A 16,853-nucleotide genomic window follows, 5' to 3' on the forward strand; every position below is an offset into this window, starting at 1 on the left:
CCAGTTAGATGCTGAAAAGAAAGTTCCACAAGTCCAAATAATGTCTGCCCAGGACTTTGACGCTAGTTAATGTCAAAATGGAGCACTACAGTTACTTTAATTATTGGTGTTCTCTTTAGGCATTTTTATTAGTATATATCTGTTTACCTGGTTATTTATTTATTTATTTTATTTCCATATGCCTGGTTTTTTTATTTTTTTTCCCTTTTTTTCTGGTCTTTTCCTCTCTGAAATTTTGGGAGGGACGGATAGTAGTATCTTTAGGATGTCCTGTATACCATGGAATTTGTTTCTGAATAAGTACTATCCTTTTTGTTTCTGAATAAGTACTATCCTTGTGTATCAAACACTCGTGAAGATTGTGATTTTCCTTAATGCAACGTGTGTGCATTTAACCAAACATTGAGAAATATTTCATCCATAAACAATATCGCAGGCAAAAACATAATGGAAAATAGACACAGCCTACAAATTGTTTCTGAATAAGTACTATCTTTGTGTGTCGAACACTCATGAAGATTATGATTTTCCTTAATGCGATGTGTGTGCATTTAATCAATCATTGATAAATAATTTATCCATAAATGACATCTCAAGGAAAACATGATGGAAAATGGAGAGGCTTAATGCAATGTGTGTGCATTTAACCAATATTTGATAAATAAATCATCCATAAACAACATCCCAAGAAAAGCGTGATGGAAAATGGAGAGAGAGGGAGGCTACCCCTATGTAGACCCGGATGGGAAAAATGATGAATCGGGTTAAAATGATTGGAAGCGAGTGATGTGTAAGGTGTCAGGAAGCGGGACAATGCAACCAAAATTGAGATTTCCCAAGTAGTGCCAGCCCTAAAGCTAATGAACAGTGAAGGAAATCCCATGGGACTAGGATACAAGGCTAACCACCGAATCAGGTATAAGAGACAAGTAAAAACCTAGCGCTCTCTTTCTGTCGAATCCCCCCACCAATCCATATCCAAATGTGTCCTTGATAAGTAAACAAAATTACTCAACTAAACCAACAAAAAATCATACCTTTGGGGTCGGGAGGCCCACCTTCAAACATGCGATCATAACAGATGGGTGAGGGAATACACGACGGGTTTGGGTGGCAGAGAAAATGGCACATCAAGCTGTCTGGTGGTTGCAAGGTGTTGCTGGTTGCCGATTGAGCACTGTCTTGGAGAAACTTTTTCTCCTAGGTATATCACCCACAAAGTGGTGGGTAACAAGGATATCCTCACTTAGTTGAGAGGGAGAGATAGACACATCATTCTTGTCTTCACTTTGGAAGAAATAATGGAGGATTCGGTAACCATTGGGTATCCGATACTGTTTGAGGATGAGATAGGGCATCCAAGATAAGAGTAGTCGTAGAGGACCGATATTATTTGAGCACTGGGAATCCAAGATAAGAATAGTCCAGGAAGGACATAATCTATGAACACTTGGGTGGGGTATGTGCCTTGAGAGACAATAACGATGGTGTTTATAAGTCGTTGGTCTCACCAGCATTATGCTTTGATCTTGTGGAGAGACAGCGCTGTTAGTCAAGGCCTTGCTATGTGACAATGTTGGTTGATATGATGCTAAATAGATGGCTTACCATTTCGTCTCTTCTTATGAAAATTCTTCAGATTGAGAATGTCCAAGTACCTTGTATGGATTATGAATACCTCCCTAGTTAAGAGGGAGTGTTAAAATATGTATCTAGGTTCAATCTTCATAATGACATATGTATTGATGATTTTATGTATTCAATGAAAAAAGAAATATAAATTTATTATTGTTATTCTTGAGGCATGGGTTTCATGCTCAAGGGAGATTTATTTTTAGGTTAAGCACCCATTGAGTGCTTCTAGGGCTTGTCATTGAGTCTACAAGTCAATTGAGTCATTGTCATGTATGAAAGACCCTTTTGGGCATGTTACATATTGTGAAGAAAATTGATTTGAGTCAAAAGAAAGTCAAAACACCCTCCAAGACCTCGTCATGGCCCAAAGATCAAGTCGACCTACATGAAGGGACAAGTCGACCTAAAGATAGCAATTCGTGCTCCTCAAAAGCCTATATATAAGAAGAAACTTGACCTCATTTGGACACACACTCAGGCAAGTTCGATCTCCTTGTTGATTTATGTAGCTTGGGAGGCACTCCAAGCCTTAGGGGTCAAGGTTTGGAGGGAAAAACACCACAAGGGCAGCTCATGGGCTTGGAACCAAAGTGTGGGGTTTTGTACCCATCGTGATTTGGGTTGAAACCATGATGAAAAATCAACATGTGATGGATGAGGATGATAGTGCTTGGCGAGATGATTCCAACGCATTGAGAATCATCCGATTTCAAGTTGTCGTTAGAGAGAACTGAATCTTTGAAGTTGAGAAGGTAATTATTGGTTGTCAAGTCATGTGGGCTTGGTATAAACAATTCCATTAGATGTGTCTCTTCAAGATTCGTTAGAGCCCCTGATTTATGCTATAAATAGAGGGTGAAAGATCATTGTTTGAGCATCCATTGTGTGGGAAATACATCTCCAAAGGAGCTCTGAAATTCTAAGGGAAGCCACAGCCAAATTAAGAAGGCCGAGAAGACTTGGGATAGAGTGGTGAATCTGCTCCAAGAACAACATGGGAAAAGGTCGAGTTGCTATTGGTGCACCAGATGTGTTTTAGGGTTAAAACAAGGTTGTTTCAAGTGCGTTTTAGGGCCAGATTACAAGGTTGTGTGGGTTGAGGAGCTAAGGACAAATCAGTTGTTGGTTAAGGGCTGTTTGGATAGAGTTTGGAGGAGGCTGAAGGCCTACAACAACTGTTGTGCTAGGCCGCAGGCCATAGCCAACAACTGGGTTGTTTCCAAGGGCAGCGTTGAAGTGTCAAGCCCAGATTGGGGCAGCGTAGGTGTGGAGGAGTCTCTCCTTGGAAGACCGCAACCTTAATAGGCTTGTATTGCTGATTGTGTGTGGGTGGAGGGAAACGTTGTGTGCCCTAACCAGTGGTGCAGTGACAACAAGTGAAAGAAGAGGACACCAACATTTTAGAGAAGTGTATTGGGTCAAGTATTGACTAGATTTGGATCAGTTTACCTTGCAACCCGAGGGATCCAATTTCAGGACGAGATTCAGTGATCGAGTGTCTTCATCAGTTCAGATTCCGCAGTGGTTGGATTGGGTGGCATAGATATGATTGGAGGGCAGTGTGTTGGCTACCCAAAGTAGCCCTAGAGAAGCAGACAAGAAGGATGTTGTTGTTGCATTATTGGGTGAAGGATTGTAGCCTTATGAGTAGCTCTTTGATGGACGAAAGATGCTATTAGAAGGCAAATTGGAGTTCAAGTATTGGCCAGCCTAGAGACCAGTTTGATGAGCCTGTGTACACTCTACATAAGTGACTTTCATTAGTGTTAAGAGGCAGCCCTCTTGGAGTCTCGATGTATAGTGGCCTTGATGGACTAAGGCACTACTAGTGAGCACTACGGGAGCGAAGGACTGACAGGACAAGATACTACATCGAAGTTTTGCAATGAAGTTTGTTGTTGTATCTTGTATACCATAGATTGTTGTATTATTCAGATTGGGATTGTACAATATTGTACAATTTTGTTAAAAACTGTGTATATTTGTGCACATGTGATTTACTGCTTTATATTTCCACCATGCAAAGTAGTTTATGGTTGAGATTCTTGGTTTGGTAGCATTAGTGATTTTAAGACTCTAACCTAGACCCAAAGGTCGTGGAAATTCAACATGCTATCACAGCGTGTTTGAGCTACTTTGGAAGTAAGTAAATCAGAGTTGTGTGCAACAAAGTACAACATCAGAGGGAGTTGGTCACAGTGTAAGTGAAGGGCTCACTACAATGTCAAAGTTGCAGGCAGTTCTCCAGTATGAGGACAAGTTGGAGGGGTTGTCGAACTAGAGTCCTTAGAAGGAAATGATCAAGTTGGTCTTATAGGTCAACAGGCTCTGGGAGTTTGTGTTGATTTTTGGTAGCATCGGATGTGCTCTAGCCTTGAAACTTGGAGGAGAGGCTAAGGCACATGAGATCTCCAAGACCCAAAAATCGTTTTGAGAAATTCCATCCGGATGAGGAGTTATTAAAATAATTAATATTTTTAATGGGTTCCTAAGTCTAAACTTAGGAAAATAAAAATATTAATGGGTATTAATAAAGATAAGAATGAGAAGCTTCTAAGAGACGAAGATCAAGTCTCTTTTAATCTTTTAGCTGTTGATTAGGGACTTAATCTCGGCCGTTGATTCATCAACGGGAAATGTATAAGAGAAGACTTGAGGGTCATTTGGAGACACACCGACATATACTCAGTATCTCAAGGAAATTCGATGCTCAAGAAAGAGGAGATCGATTTCAGAGGGAGTTGTAGGGTGGAGGAAGAGGAGGGCTTTAGTAGTAGGTAGTGATTGAGGAGGAGGTGACGCAGGGGCAGTGGAAGACAATGCAGAAATAGAGACGCAGTACAGAGGAGAGACGCAGGGCCTATGCAAAAGGACGCAGAGCCACACAGAGGCATGCTGGGTCAATCAGAGTAACACATAAGTGGGAGTAGGGTCTCCGAAGTGTCAGATGGTCTCAGAGGGAAAGTCTCAGGTGTTTTCTTTTAGTTTCTATGAAAAACCATTCCTTGTAAAAGAAATTGCTACTAAAGATTAATTAAGCCCTCATCTGCTGCACCAATTTTCCTGCATTGGGTTTTTCCGGGGACAATTGTCCAAAAATAACTATGTCGATGTTATTGATTCTTGTGCATGTATTTTTCTCTGGGTAATTGTGTGATAACTGCAGTAGAATTTATTTTTTATATTTGCTTAAGGAATTTCGTAAATAAGTTATTGAGAATAATAAGTAGGTGAAATAAATCAATTGCTGCAGTGATAGAATTTCAATTTAGAAATTTTCACATGGTATTGGAGCAGAGATTCAACAACAGGAAAGGAAATCGATTATGGGTCAAGAACATGATGCAGAGGCATCCACTCAAGGGGACTTGCATAGATTTTCAGAAGAATGCACAAGGGACAAATATTCGATGTTAGCTTCCAGATTAGAAGAAGAAGCCGCTTGCCTTGCAAGCTCTGCCTCCTCGGAGGTTTGGTATATAGACAATGGAGCTTCCTAGTATATGACATGAATCCGAGAATGTTTTTCAGATTATCAGGAAGAAAGAATGAATTTTCTGATCACCATGGGGAATAAGGCAGAGCGTACTTTAGTAGGAAGAGGTACCATAGTTTTTCAAACCAAAGCAGGATAGCGAGTTCAGGCAACCAATGTGCTACATGTGCTGGGATTGGGGATGAACTTACTTTCCGTATCTCAACTTCAAAACAAGGGCTATGACATTTTCTTCATTAAGCAGAAAGTATATGTCAAACACCCAAGTTGGAAAAAGAAGGCTTAGATTGGAATCAGAAGTAACGGGTTGTACATGTTACAGTTAGAATCATCAATGGCACTAATAGGGAGTAATGGAGACAGACTTGAATGAGCTATGGCACAGGAGGATGGGACAATTACACCACGGGGCTCTGAGAATTCCGAGGAAAACAATAGGGCGAAGAGTGTGCTAGGATTGATACACTCAGACATCTGCGAACCGATGTCCACAAAAGCTCTTAGTGGTGCCAAGTACTTTGTCACCTTCATCGATGACTATTCTAGGAAGACTTGGATCCACTTTCTGAAAACCAAGGATGAGGTTTTCGGTTGATTCAAAGAGTTCAAGGCTCTAGTGGAGAATCTGACATGAAAGAAGATAAAAGTGTTGCGCTTGGACAATGGTGGAGAGTATGTTGACAAAGACTTCACCGATTTTTGCGCTAAGGAAGGCATCAAAAGAGAGTGGACAACTCCCTACAATCCGAGGCAGAATAGAGTAGCAGAAAAGAAAAACAGGACTATTGTGGAAGCAGCTAGGGCAATGTTGTATGATCAGGATATGCCTAAACTCCTATGGGCAGAAACATGCAACACGACAATTTATGTCCAGAATAGGACTCCTCACAGGGCATTGGGCAAAATCACTTCGGAGAAGGTCTTCACTAGGAAGACACCTGAAGTCAGTGATTTCAGGATATTTGGAAGTTTAGCATATTGCTGTATACCCGAAGAGAAGAGAAAGAAATCAAATCAAACTGCTGAGAAAGGATATCTTGTGGGATATAGCGAGAATGCTAAGGCATATATAGTATCTTCCAGGGAGTAGGAATGTAGTAGTTCGGCGGGATGTAAAGTTCATGGAGGATAGAGCTTTCAGAAAATCTCGAGAAATGCCTTCCAAGGAGCAGTTGAAAGATGATCCGTTGGTTAGACCACTTCAACTAGCAGAAAGTGGTACCAGAAATCCTCTTGAAGACAAGGCTTCAGAACAGGAGGAATCTCATGAAGAAGAGGAGTTGATAGATGTACCTACTACCAGTGGAAGAATGAGTCGAGAACTCCGATAGATTCTAGGGGATGCAAAAGACTTCATTAGTGCAACCAGGAATAGTAAAAGGGAGCGAAGACAGCCAGACCTTAATACCTCAGGTTGGGGAACCTTCTAGTTTTCAGGAGGTCGTTCAACATCAATTATGGGTAGATGCTATGGCGCAGGAATACAACTCTATAATGGTCAATGATGTCTGAGAAGTGGTACCTAGGCCTCAAGACAGATCAGTGGTAGGTTCGAGATGGATCTACAAGGTCAAATATGTTGTAGACGACAATGTGGAGAAATACAAAGCCACGTGCAGGTGCAGGCTTCAGAGCAGAAGGTACAGGTTCCCAAGAAGAAGGTACACCTTCCTGCGAAGGTCCAGGTTCCAAAGACTCAAAAGGAGTCTAGTTCGAGAGGGAGCTTGCCGATTCAAAAGGAGACTTTGCAGCCCATGAAGAGCATATGGTTAGTGGGGAGCAAGGGTGCTTCTACAATTGCCAAGAAGGAATCATGGAAAGAGTGGAAGACGTTACAAGATAAGAAGAAGAAGCAGGGTGCTTCCAACAATGACAATAACACTTCTGAGAAGGGTGTAGTTCACTGTATAGGGATTGCTGTGATTGTGAGCCCCAGGAGTTGGGCAAGTGTTGCGAGCAGTGATGATGATGACGAGAGACTTCCTAGTATTGGAAGTACCTCCCTCGCTAAGAGGGAGTGTTGATTTATGTAGCTTGGGAGGTACTCCAAGCCCTCGGGTTTAGGGTTTGTAGGGAAAATCACCACAAGGGCATCTTGTGGGCTTGGCACCCAAGTGTGGGGTTTTAACCCATCATGATTTGTGTCAAAATTGTGATGAAGAATTGACATGTGATGGATGAGGATGATAGTGCTCAGCGAGACGATTCCAACACATCGAGAATCATCCAATTTCGAGTTGTCGTTAGAGAGAAATGAATTTTTGAAGTTGACAAGGTAATTATTGATTGTCAAGTCATGTAGGGTTGGTGTAAACAATTCCAATAGATGTCTCTTCAAGATTCGTTGGAGCCCCTCATTTAGGCTATACATAGAGGGTGAAAAATCATTGTTTGAGCATCCATTGTGTGGGTAATACATCTCCAAAGGAGCTTTGAAATTCTAAGGGAAGTCGCTGCGAGATTAAGGAGGCTGAGGAGACTTGGGACAACGTGATAAATTTTCTCCAGAAACAACGTGGGAGAAGGCCGAGTTGCTCTAGGTGAAACATGTGCGTTTTAGGGTTAAAACATGGTTGTTTCGAGTGCGTTTTAGAGCCAGATTATAGGGCTGTGTGGGTCGAGGAGCTAAGGACAAATCAATTGCTGGTTAGAGCTGTTTGGACAGAGTTTGGAGGAGGCCAAAGGCCTACAACAACTGCTATGCTAGGCCACAAACTATAACCAACAGCTGGGTGTTTCCAAGGACAACATTGAAGTGTCGAGCCCAGATTGGGGCAGTGTAGGTGTGGAGGAGTCTCTCCTTGGAAGACTGCAACCTTAATAGGCTTGTATTGTTGAATGTGTGTGGGTGGAGGGCAACGTTGTGTGCCCTAAGCAGTGGTACAATGACAACAAGTGCAAGAAGAGGACAACAATGTTTTGGAGAGGTGTATTGGGTCAAGAATTGACCAGATTTGGATCAGTTTACCTTGCAACTTGTGGGAGCCAATTTGAAGACGAGATTGGGTGATCGTGTGTTTCCATCGGTGCAGATTCTGCAGTGGTTGGATTGGGTGCCATAGATCTAATTGGAGTGCAGTGTGTTGGCTACCCAAAGTAGCCCTAGAGCAATAGACAAGAAGGACTTTGTTTGTGTGTGATTGGGTGAAGGATTGCAACCTTATGAGTAGCTCTTTGATGGACGAAAGAGGCTATTAGAAGGCAGATTGGAGTTCAGGTATTGGCTAGCATGGAGAGCAGTTTGATGATCCCGTGTACACTCTACAAAAGCGACTTGCAGTAGTGCTAGGAGGCAACCCTCTTAGAGTCTCGATGTGTAGTGGCCTTGATGGACTAAGGTACTATTAGTGAGCAGTATGTGAGCGAAAGACCGATAGGACAAGATACAACATTAAAGTTGTGCAACGAAGTTTGTCATTGTATCTTGTATACCATAGATTGTTGTATTAATCAGATTTGGTTTAATATAACGAAGATTGGGCTTGTACAATATTGTACAATTTTGTTAAAAACCGTGTATATTTGTGCATATGTGATTTACTGCTTTATATTTCCGCTGTGCAAAGTAGTTTATGGTTGAGATTCTTGGTTTGGTAGTGTTAGTGATTTTAAGACTCTAACCTAGACCTAGGTTTGTGGAAATTCAACACTCCTAAGATAGAAGCTGGAAAGGGGACGGAAAGAAGAAGAACAAGATCGAAGTTTTGGGTCACTCTCTCTCTCTCTCTCTCTCTCTCTTGTGTTAGGGTTTCTACAGTTTATGGGCAAGGCAAAATTTTGAAGTTGCTACGCCCAAATTGTGAAGCTATAAGGTTAAATCTGTGAAGCTGCTTCTGGGTCGAAGCTGTGAAGTTGCAAGGTCGAAGCTATGAAGTTGCTTGTAGGTCAAAGTTGTGAACCTACAAGGTCGAAGCTATGAAGTTGTTTCTAGGTCAAAGCTGTGAAGCTGCTTCTAGTTCAAAGCTGTGACACTGTTTCTAGGTCAAAGCTGTGAAGCTGCATTAAGGTCGAAGGTGCGAAACTATTAGGTTGAAGTTGCAAAAATTGTTGCTGGGGGTCGAAGTAGCTGAAGAAGTTGCTAGAAGGTCGAAGTTTGTTTTGGAAGTTGTTCAAATCAAGAAAGGTTGACTTGGTCTTGGAGGGTGTTGGTTAAAGGTCATACGTCTTGGAATTCGTCAATTGAAGATTCTATAAGAAGAGAAGAATTTTTGCTTATTTTTCGATCATTTGTCTTATTGTTCTTTATAGTTTGGTAGTTGTTTGATGAAGAGAATACTAATAATAATCAAGTGAAAGAAGAAGCTAATCAAGTTAAGTAAAAATACATCACAAACAATTATCAAAGCAGGAGAAATCACCTAATCTAGTTGCCCCTAGATTTGTCAACAATGGTAGCACAAGAGGTAGTGGGGAAACCCAAGTGCTCAGTGAGGGAGAGCAGACCACCAGAGAGGTTGGGTGGCTATGTGGCAGATGTTGTGGAGACTGAGCCAGGTAGCCACAAGGATGCTACTAGTCTACAAATTTGGAGGGATGCCATGATGGAGTATGCCTCCTGTTGACCACACTTTGTCAACAGTCCAAGGAAGTAGAGTAGAAAGATGTGAAGGAATTTTTTCAAAGATCAAAGTCATCAACCAACACAACTATGTCATTGTCAACCCAATTTTTGCAAGTTATATTGTAAATGATGCTAGTATGATCGTTTAAATATGTAACAACACCTAGATAAGCCTCTGATTTTGGCAAAGGATTTAATCGTAGGAGGTTTTTTAACCTCCTCGAATTATGTATGTTTCTAAACATGGATAATCGACAAAGTTTTTCTTCTAGCTTAAACCTCAAAGCTAGGGTGGAATTCGTTGACAAGGTCTTAGGTGAGTACTAGTGTTATATTGAGTCTATTCTAAAATTGTGTTTGAGTATAATTTTAGCTTATTTGGCTAAATTATTTTATTACAAGCACACTTGGTCTATACTAGATCAGATTGTGTCGCAAAATTGTCTGATTCTAAATTTGTATTCCCCCTTTCAAGGGTTGATATTGTAATAATTTGATGTAAAATGTATTTTAGTGCATGGTTACTCATAGTTAGACACCATGGCTTAAATATTTGAGGGTGGAAAAATTATTAAATCCCCTTTAGTGTCAATTAATTATTTTTTTTGGCTAAATTAAATTAAAATCCTACTCCAAAAAATTAATTAATTTTGAGTCAAAAAAAACTATAGAGAAATTAATTTCTCTCCAGGTGGAAAATAATAAAAAATGCGTGGGTCAAAGAGAAGTCAATTTTTGGAGGTCCTCCACCAAGGGAAAAATGGATATTTCAAGAAAATTTGAGCCCTGGGACCTTTGTGGTTAAGTCAAAGTCAACTTTTTGAGGAAATTAATCCAAAATGTTAATTTTTGGATTAATTAAAATTTAAAAGTGGGTTTTAATAAAGAATCGAATCTTCCACAAAATAAAAAATTCGACGGTGGAGATGAAAAGATAATCAAGTTATTTTCGACGGTCGAGATTATTTTGATGAGGATCAGGCCAACTAGTCGTTATTTTCCACTTGGAAGGGTTTTCTCTATATAAAGAAGCTATTGAGCTTTTGTTTGATATCTTGGGATAATCTTTGGATGATGTAATTTTTGAACGCTGGTATTGAACTACTTCTCTGTTGGGAACATTATTTTATCATAATACAAAGACTTTGGGGTTCAGTTTGTGGTGTTCGTCCTCTGTTGATCTGTGGTATGTATTAGCTATGTATGATCCTTTATTGTACCGAATATTGTTTTAAAAAATTGTTATTTCATTTGTCGGTGATAAGAACATTCTATTGATACATGCTATCTGTTAACACAACCATGGCGAAGACAAGAGATAAGATAGCACATTCATTGCATTTATTATTCACAAGATATACATTTATAATACATTTATGTTGCTCTTGGATTCATATTCTAAGGTTTCTTGGACTCCCTTTGACTGTTCAACTTTCACACTATAACCCTTAGCAGATTAGGTGTCCAACATTCCCCCCCTTAATCCAAAGGGGTATATATGAGTCCAAGAAAAGAGTTGTAATACAAAATACAATAATGCATGACAACAATAGGTTGAATGTGCTCTCTGAGATGACGGCATAAGGTGGGAGAACTCGAGGTTTCAAACGACAATGGTTTAAATATTACCAACAACACTTGGAACGCTTAGTGCAGTTCCTAGAACTCTTCTAAATTTGGCAAGAAGTTGAGGTCTTCTGCTAGAGGACGTGCTCTTAATGCTTTGAAGAGCGAGACCTTCAACCTGGAAAAGTGAGGTCTACAACCTGCGGTGGTTTAAGGAAGGCTACCAACCAAAGGAATGCTTACTGCGATTTCCGGACCTCTTCTAAATTTGGCAAGAAGCTGAAGTCTTCTGCTATAGGTAGTGTTCCTAATGCTTTGGAGAGGGAGACCTTCAATTTGGAAAAGGGAGGTCTGCAACTTGCGGTGGTTTAAGGAAGGCCACAACCAAAGGAATGCTTAGTGAGATTTCCAGACCTCTACCAAATTTGGCAAGAAGTTGGAGTGTTTTGCTAGAGGAAGTGTCTCGAATGCTTTGGAGAGGGAGATCTTCAACCTGTAAAAGGGAGATCTACAACTTGCGGTGGTTTAAGGAAGGTCACCAACAATAGGCATGTTTAGGGGCTTCAGTGTCTCTGGCTACAACTCTGAATCTGGGTATGGTTGTCTCTGGTTATAGGCTCAGGTAGCAGGTTAAGGTTGTGGCTCAGGCTTGCTTGATTTAACTTTGAAACTTGTAGATGACCATCAATTCCCCCCCGTCAGATACAAGGTGAGAAGACAGAGTAAACTCAACTACAAGAATTTTTAATACTCTAGAAGAAATTTGGACTCCCTTTGACTGTTCAATTTCCACACCATAACCCTTAGCAAATTAGGTGTCCACACTATCTTAGGTGATCTGATTCACCATATGATCTAACAATTTTACTTTGAGAAAATTATAGAGATTTACAAGCACGCTAGCCCTTGGACTCTAAGTTCACAAACTGTGGGGGAGAGGTGACTATGTTTGGACTTTGAGATTTCATTGTGGTAATTAATTTTGCAAGAGGGTTTTGGCCAATATTTATCTTTCGAAATTAATTCATCCATTGCTATATATTCAAAAAATATTTCTCCAAAAAATTATTATTTTGTAAATATTGTACATTTGTAGATAATTTGCAAATTATTTCTAACCCATTGTATTTTGCAGCACTTAGGTATTTGGGGATGTTTATTTTTCTATATATATTTGGGGTTTGGCATTCTTTGATTCATTTTTGCACATGATAGGTCAAGGGTTTGAAGCAACAAATTTTTCTCGGCTATTCAACCAAGGAAGGCTAATCTAGGCCCTTGTGGGTAAGATCTAGCCTCCGCAACATCCTCCAAGCTCAATGTCCAACCTAAGAAAGGAAGTTGTCCAACATTTTGCAGTTATTTGTGGCGACTTTTTGTTTTTGTAGGGGTTAGAAATTTTTTTAGGCTCAAAGCATAGCCACCCTCCATTTTTGGCCTAGCCATGAGGCCTTGTGGCCTCCTAGGTCCCTTGGCCCTCCTTTTTCTATTGGCCGCAACCCTTTAAGGGGTGGCCATGGCCTCTTAAGGCCCTCGACACCCCCGTAGGGTAGCCGTCTATCCCTCTATGGGTCGCTACTCCCCCTCTCTTGCTTGGCCAGCCTTGGGCTGCCCTTAGAAGCCCTCAACCCCCCTTGTTTGCCCTTCCTAGTGCTGGTTTAGGGTTTTCCTAACCCTAGCCTCTCATTCTTGTCCTCTTTCAGCCATTGTTCAGTTATTGATTTGATTTTTCATCTCTAACTTTTGGTTTTGCAGCAATCCTAGAGCTAACTTGGTGGTTGCAGGTTCTCAAGTCCATTAGAAGTCTCTCTTGCCATCTACAAGCCCACTAGGCCTCTTGGTTTGCTCTCTAGCCCTCTCGTTTCATCACTATCCTAAATTTAAATTCTGTAGTATTTTTTGACAACAGTATATTGAAGGCCTAAACACATTTTTAATAAGCCTAAATTCACTTATAATCAATCTAAGACATTGAGAATTAAGCCTAAGTCAATTTAAATGCATATAAGTGGTTTTCTTGTGGATTGTTGGATTTATTTTAGATATGATATGTTTCCTACAACCACATAAAAAGACTTCCATTAGTTATAAAATTGAATAACAATGGGATAATAACTCATTGGTAATCATATTTCATCATTATATTGTCACTTGCACTCATTGGGGTTATATTTCTTGGCATATTTGATCATTTTTTGAAGGCTGAAATAATAATTTTAAGGTCTGAAATTTACTGCATAAAGTCTGATATAAAAATTACAGTGGTTGGAAAAAGTGCTGAAAGTCATCTAATTCCACTTAGCTCTTGTTTCCTGCATCCTTAAGATCCCGGGTAAGTGTTTAATTGAGCAATTGGGTGATTTTCTTATTACTGCAATCATATGTTTCTTGGCTGATCCATATTGCATTTCTGCAACATTGACATCTATTTGCACTCTTGCATTAACACGCGTAAGTGCTCTAATTGATTTGATGATTGTCTAATATGAGTGGCGTGACATTGTGATTGATGTTTTTATTTATCACTGCTATCATTGCTATTGGATAAGTGGATTCATTTGTTCTTGTGGATTTTATAATCTAGGAGACTCTTGAAGCAGATTAATCGAATCTAATCATAATTGTGATAAGAGATCTAATTGTGTCCATAAGGAATCAAATCTCTCCCTTGTGTATCTAATTAGGATATTGAAAGTTCACTGTTATAATCTTGAAGATTGCTAATTGTGTTAAGAAGCATTGATCTTGTTTATCTCTTAAGCAATTGTCTTTTCGTATTATTGGCAACATTTTCAAGCACCGTTGAATTTGAACACTTTCTCTTGTGGTGAAGATGTCATTGATATATTGTTTAAGTACTTCATTGTTCTGAATTGAGAATCGTTGTAACTTATTTAAGTAATTAAGAAGCTATAATAATCTCACCTTAAGAGTACTCACTTATACTTTGCACTTGCATCTTAGGACTAGCCTTTTACATTAATTAATTAACTTCCAAGCATAAGTTTGGTCGATAGAGAGATAGGCTCAACTTTGTCGTCTAGCTTGAGGAGTCTAGAACCTCTTTAGTGGTTAACACAGTGACCTTGTAGTCATCAGAACCACAATCTTTGTAGCGCAGGAGGCATTGGGTGGTTAGAACCCAAGGGGAGGGATCGTTAATGAAGCCCTAGCTTGCTTCCCCTTAGTTTCTCTCTCAGAACCTACTCTAGAAACTAGCTTCAAAATAGTTGAGAGGAATAATTCACTTCGATAGGCATATAACTTAAAATAAACCAAGATTTTGCATCTCACTTAGATTGTAAGATTTGCATGTCATATAAGATAGTGAAGCATCTTCAAAGCAACAATTGTTCATTAGTTGACTTGGTAAATAAGTTATCTTAAGCAAGTAATTGATTCCATTAAGACATTGGTTTTCTGAGTCAAACCTAATCTAATCTTTAACTTGCTAAATTGACCAAGTTGCTAGGCCATTCAGTTGTGTCTCTCGGACTTGTTGGTTGCCAACAAGTCTCTCATCTTCACATTTCATAGGGACTACTCCCATAGCTTGTCGTAAGGAGGCAACTAGAACAGAGAGGGGTAGAGATTAGAGTGACAGCCACTGCCTTGAGCGTTGCCGCACACTGCTTGTATAATTTGAGCGACAACACCTCCATCATGATGAATGATGTGTGGGAGATAGTGCTGAGACATGAGGGGAAGTCTGTGGTGACTTCTAGGTGGCTCTACAGGAACAAACATGCTGTGGATGGCCGTGTGGAGAAGATCAAAGCTCTTTTTGTGGCATGGGAGTTCTCACAGGCAAAGGGAGTTGATTATGATGAGACCTTTACACCAGTTGCTCGTTATACCTCTACTAGAGCAGTGAACTCCATGACAATTGAGATGGGTTGGAGGATTCATCAGATGGATGTGAAGACTACCTTTCTCAATGGGATCATACATGAGGTGTACATTGAGCAACCATAGGGCTTTGAGGCGCATGGGAAAGAGTCTCATTTGTGTAAGCTTAAGAAAGCCTTATATGAATTGAAGTAGGTGTCGAGAGCATGGTACAAGAGGATAGGTTCCTACTTGCAACAAATGGGTTTCTAGAAGAGTGATGCAGATCCGAACCTATAATTATCATGTTTGGTGATGATCCACTCATTCTGGTTCCGTATGTGGATGATTTGTTCATTACAGGAGAGGACAAACTTATCCAACATTGCAAGAAGGACCTTGCTTTAGAGTTTTATATGACTGAAATGGGATTGCTACATTACTTTTTGGGGTTGGAGGTTTGGCAGGAGGATGGGCATATCTTTGTGGGTCAGGGAAAATATGCAGGGGATACTTAGGAGATTTTGTGTGGCGGATTATAGGCCTATGGCTACTCTGATGATCACTGATAGGTACAAGCTACATGATTTTGTTTCCGAGTTGGTGAACCCCACTCTATATCATCAGTTGATCGGTTTGTTGATGTATCTGGTCAAAACTAGATCGGATATTTGTTTCACAGTCAACACATCGAGTCAGTTTATTATGGAACTAGGGAGAGTAAACTGGGTGGTTGCAAAACATGTGTTAAGGTACCTGTTGTCGCACAAAGTGTTTAGGCACCATGACAATGCTCAGAGTAAGGGCTGTCACTCTAATCCTTACTTTGTTTAGACTCTTTCCTAGACAAGTCAAGGGGGGTAGTCCCTGGGTGAATGAGTGAGGATAGCCTGTGAAACACAGGCTCGAGGAGACTTAAAGATGGACAACTTGATGAATGTAAACGAGTCCTGGTTAACTGAGATGGATGGATCTAATAAAATAAGACACAACCACAAGATAAAACTGATTTTAGACCAGTGCCTTACATTCAATTAACCATAAACTACATAAAAACAAGTTATCCAAAGAAATTCATGAATGTGGCGAAAGTGACGATCATGAATGATTAAATGTAAACACGCAAAACTTTATCATGCAAGATTTTCTAGCAATTAAATCCCAATGAAGAATTATGAAACTTAAGTACTAAGCAGTGATTCTAGATTTAGAGTTTATCTTTCTCATATAGTCAATCTTTAGATATGATTCTAAAACATCAAACACACTTGACAATAGAGAAAGCACTACCACAAAATTTAAAATTTTACACCTAGCACAAAAGACACCAAGGAACTTTAGGTTAAAATTAAAATTATCCCTTAGGTAAGTTTAATGTGCTAAGCTTATGAAACAAATTTAATGTGGCAATTTTTTTTTTTTTTTTTGTGACCCAAAAATAAAAATTAGAAGTACCTAGTTAAATTTAAATTTTTATGGGCCATAGGCCACATAAAAATTTAAATTTTTTAAATGTGAAAGCTTAAGTTCTGCTTTTGATTTATTTCATTAGCAATTCTAAAGTCACCAAACAATTTTTAAATTTTTTTAAATATTTTAGATTTTCAATGTTTTTTTTGAATATTTTTAAATCTTTAAAGAAAAATAAAAAAAAGGAAAGGAAAAAAACCACAAATAAAAATTAAAATAAAAAACATGTGAAACACAAGAAAACAAAAAATAAAACAAATTGAAAAAACAACAACAAAAAAAAATAAAGATAAAAGA

At 39.5% G+C, this 16,853-nt stretch overlaps 1 protein-coding gene across 2 annotated transcripts in view; it reads left to right on the top strand.

Moving 5' to 3' along the window:
* The window catches only part of LOC149163603 (uncharacterized), a 373,003-nt gene that overhangs the window by 277,945 nt on the left and 78,205 nt on the right, over positions 1-16,853 (top strand). The gene's annotated exons all lie outside the window — the stretch shown is intronic.

Source organism: Pinus tabuliformis, chromosome 5_1, assembly GCF_031772625.1.
Source record: "Pinus tabuliformis cultivar Carrire ecotype Pingquan chromosome 5_1, CPIR1, whole genome shotgun sequence".
Taxonomy (NCBI): domain Eukaryota; kingdom Viridiplantae; phylum Streptophyta; class Pinopsida; order Pinales; family Pinaceae; genus Pinus; species Pinus tabuliformis.